Source organism: Mastigoproctus giganteus, chromosome 10 (assembly GCF_048544385.1).
Source record: "Mastigoproctus giganteus isolate SK-2022 chromosome 10, ASM4854438v1, whole genome shotgun sequence".
NCBI lineage: Eukaryota > Metazoa > Arthropoda > Arachnida > Uropygi > Thelyphonidae > Mastigoproctus > Mastigoproctus giganteus.
The window spans coordinates 211,525,525-211,529,493 of record NC_143584.1 but is presented as its reverse complement, the minus strand read 5'-3'; the positions used below and the strand labels follow the sequence as shown (position 1 = coordinate 211,529,493).

The window sequence follows — 3,969 nt, the reverse complement described above, 5'->3', positions numbered from 1 at the left end:
AGACGAGTGGACCAAGCACCGAACCTTGTGGGCATCCTCGAGAGACAGAACGACTAAGTTGCTGAGTTCCTGAAATGACTTGTACAGAACGGTGGAGAAAGTACTTGCAGGTTAAGTTGTAGAGTTGTGAGGAGCATCGAGCAGCCCTGAGGCGAGCAAAGAAGCTGTCCCACCAAAGGGAGTCAAAGGCTCCAGAGAAATCTACGAAAATAGCCATAGCATATTTAAAAGTGCAGTTGTTTACTCTGGAGAAATGTTCAACCAAGGCCTCCTCAGTTCCACGGCCTGTACGAAAGCCAAACTGGTCGGAGGACTTTAATGAGCATTCAGTAAATAGACAATCTAGACGGGCAGCAATAAGTCGCTCAAGAGTTTTACCCAAGTTGGACAATAAAGCAATAGGAGGATAGGCCTTAGCAGAGATAGGAGTACCAGGTTTGGGAATTCATTTTAACAATGCCGTCTTCCAAAGGACAGGAAAAGTTGCCTCGTTCAAGCATTTATTATACATTGTGACAAAGACAGACGGATAGAGTTTGTGTAGTCGCTTAATAAAAATGCCCTCGAAGTTATCAATTCCAGGACAGCTATTATTAGTGATTTTGGAGATTGCCAAAGCAGGGAGTGGATTCAGAAGAAAGATAGGCACTGTTGAGAGATATAATTTGCTGGTGAATAGGAAGATCATAGCAGGGGGTCATCTGAGGGAAGAAGTGCATCAAGTATGGCATTGACAGTGCTAGTCCAAGTCAGAGTTTCGTCATTGTGATAATCAACAGACTGGTAAATTTCTGGAGGGTGAATCTTGTTTCTAGAGAGACGATGAACCAGACCCCAAGGGTCAGAGTTACCTGAGGTTAAAACGAATTTTCTCCAAGTGGATCTTTTACTGTCCTTTATGGCGTTGGCATGTTGCCTTTTGAGGTTGCGATATTCATTTTTTAGCTGCTCAACGTCTGCGGTTGGCCAGCTCGTAGGGTGTCGTTGGAAGGACCGGCGAGCACGGAACAGACGACGGCGTAAGATGGACAAGTCGTGACTCTACCACGGTGTTGGATGTTTGGGCAGCACTTTCCTCTTAGCAGCACAAGAGCAGGCCTTAAACAAAGCATCCTGGACATACTTTGCATAGTCAGACGATTATGCAAAGTATGAACTGACTCAAACTCAGTTCTTTTCTAGCTGATTTGGGGATAGTCTTTTTGCTCCCTTCTTAGCTTGGCTGCTGTTTAGGGGGTTAGTGTAAAAAAAAAAACAAAAAAAAAACAAACTGAATATATAAATAATAAAATTATCAATTATATCAAAGTAATTTCCTGAGTTTCAAAACAAGCCACTAGAGGGTGTTTGTATCGTAATATACAGCAAAAGATTTTGATCATTTTTAACCATTGACCACATATTAACTTATTAATTTTTCCCAGTTCAAGTGTTTTTAAATATTTGAAGAAAAAAAGGTAATATAATCTTCATTTAACAATGATTATTATTCGCGATAGCAATTATAATAATTTCTGTAAACTTCAAAATATTCTTAGAAGAAGTACGACTATTGTATTATTGCGTACATTTAGTAAACTCTTTCTTTTGCCCCTAGATGGCAGCACAATTTTTCATTCTTTATATACAATTAATTTTTATATAATCGGAAGTGACGTCATATCATTTCCCTAATTGTCATTTCTCTTTTAATAAAAGGAGAAGACCACATCTAGCGCAACTTAGAAAGAAAACAGAATTTAATAATTGCTACATTAAAATTCAATTTTCTTTCGCTCATAAAATTTAATAGAATGACAAAAAAATATTACATTATTGAGATTTGAAAAATATTATTGAGGTGAAGTATTAAAATATTTTTGAAAGGGAAATAACAAATTTATAAGAATTTTTGCATTATTAATAAGAAAAGATGGAGAGAAGTATTGAATAACTATATCTTTTACATATTAAAATAAAAAAAATAAATAAACAAAGATTAGCCTTACAGGAAAAGAAATATGAGAAGGAAATTTATCAAAAGTCAAGGAAATATCAAAAAAATTTTATCGAAGGAAGTATGAGGTGCCAATAATATCTATCACACGCACGCATGCGCACACACACGCACACACACACACACATATATATATATCACTTTTCGCACCAACTATATCTCGCCCCGTCTCTCTCTCTCTCTCTCTCTCTTTTTCCATCCCTCATTTCTATTCCATGCGAGCCAATAGAAATGATAATGACTGTCCTTGGTGTATTGTAATGGCTCGTGACTGGGACACACACGTATGTCGTGAATAATTTGCAGGAAATACGGCTTGGTCGTCAGCCCTTCTCATCGCACACAGCCCGCTGCGATCCGTCAAAGTTGCTGGTTTTGAGAAAATTGATTTCTGGTTCCTCACAGTTCTGGAGTTGGGAAGGACTGTTCATTAGCTCGTGTTACGCTCAACTGACAGTGCCCTCTACAAAAGGGATCCCGTTCATACCACCACATAATGGGCGATTATTTTCTTTAAAAGGAGAGATGTGTGTGTGTTGGCGGGGACTGATGGGGGGAAGAATGGAAGGGGGAAAGGAGGAGGAGGATAAAAATGGAGCTGGAAAGTTTCAGTGAACGTGTGATGGACCTATTTAAAAAAAAAAGTAATAATAAAAAAATAAAAACTTTTTCATATTAGAAATTAATATTATGTAGATAAATGCATGACAAACCACAAATAATTGTCCAAAACGTTTATTAGGAGAAATTAAAAAAAAAAAAAAAAAAAAGGCCTTCATTCAGAACTTTTTTTCAAATGTGCCACTGTTTTTTGCGAGCCAGCAGAATTGAGAAAAATTCGCACCACAACGAATTATTTAATAATAATAAGGGATACAATGAGGGTAGTAAATAAACAAAAACAAAACAAAAAAATTAAAAATGTTATTTCGTTTTTCATTTGTTTATTTTTGTGATTGACTACGACGGAAGACTTGCTTCACACTTAATCGAGAATAATTTGTTCACTTCACTCATTTGTTAGTCATGTGCCTTTCTGTCTACATCAGGGCCGTGTGGAAGGGGAATGCACTGGATGGAACGCGCCAGGGCTCTGACACAGACGGATGGAGGAGTCCCAAATCGTTTCTTAAATGGTATAACATTTAAGAAACGTTTTGGAGCCTTGGTGCATTGTATCCAGCTCCCACAAAGCAACCATGCACCTGGGCTCAACTGTACACCCCTGTTAAAAGAAAATAATAATAACAGGGAAATTATTTATTGTTTAATAAATATAAACTATTCCTGTACCTAAAACAATGTCACTTACTTCAAAAACTAAACAGATAAAAAAAAATGCAAACTGCCGAAACCCGGGATCGAACCAGGGACCTTTAGATCTTCAGTCTAACGCTCTCCCAACTGAGCTATTTCGGCTGTGGATATTCAACTTTTATCATATCATACAGAACATAGTACCACTAGATGTCTTAGAGCTAATTCCAAAATTAAACAATAAACACCCATGGCCTTAGTTGCCTTAGCATATATTTCAGACAATCCACAGCCTCTCCCTGGGTATATGTTTCATTTTCATATCAATAAGCATTTCTGGAGACCTATAAATGATTAAAAAAATAATAATAAATTAATGTTTAGGTGTTCCAAAAAAAAGTAATTGAAAAATTTAATCAATTTTTTATTTTTTGCCAGATGTTGGAATAATTTGAAAGGATCATGCTTTATTATCAAAGTTAATAACTCTAATTAAGCCTTCCAATTAAAAGCTGTTATAGGAGGATTTTAAGGAGCATCAGCGACTAGGACCATATTTTCTGTAAATTGTGTGTTCTGTGGTCGATTTTCTGTTTACTGGACAAAAAAATCGAGTTTCCGGGAGAAAAAACCACGTTGCCCTCGTCTCAGACCCACTACAATTAAACGCATCCAGTGGGATAATGACAATGTCTTGGATATGGTTGGCTGGTTGG

At 37.0% G+C, this 3,969-nt stretch overlaps 1 non-coding gene across 1 annotated transcript; it reads right to left on the bottom strand.

Annotated features, from left to right (window-relative positions):
• Nucleotides 1-3,342: 3,342 nt before the first annotated feature.
• On the bottom strand, nucleotides 3,343-3,415 carry TRNAF-GAA (transfer RNA phenylalanine (anticodon GAA)). Its single transcript has one exon. It is a non-coding gene; the product is annotated as a tRNA-Phe (tRNA).
• Nucleotides 3,416-3,969: the final 554 nt, after the last annotated feature.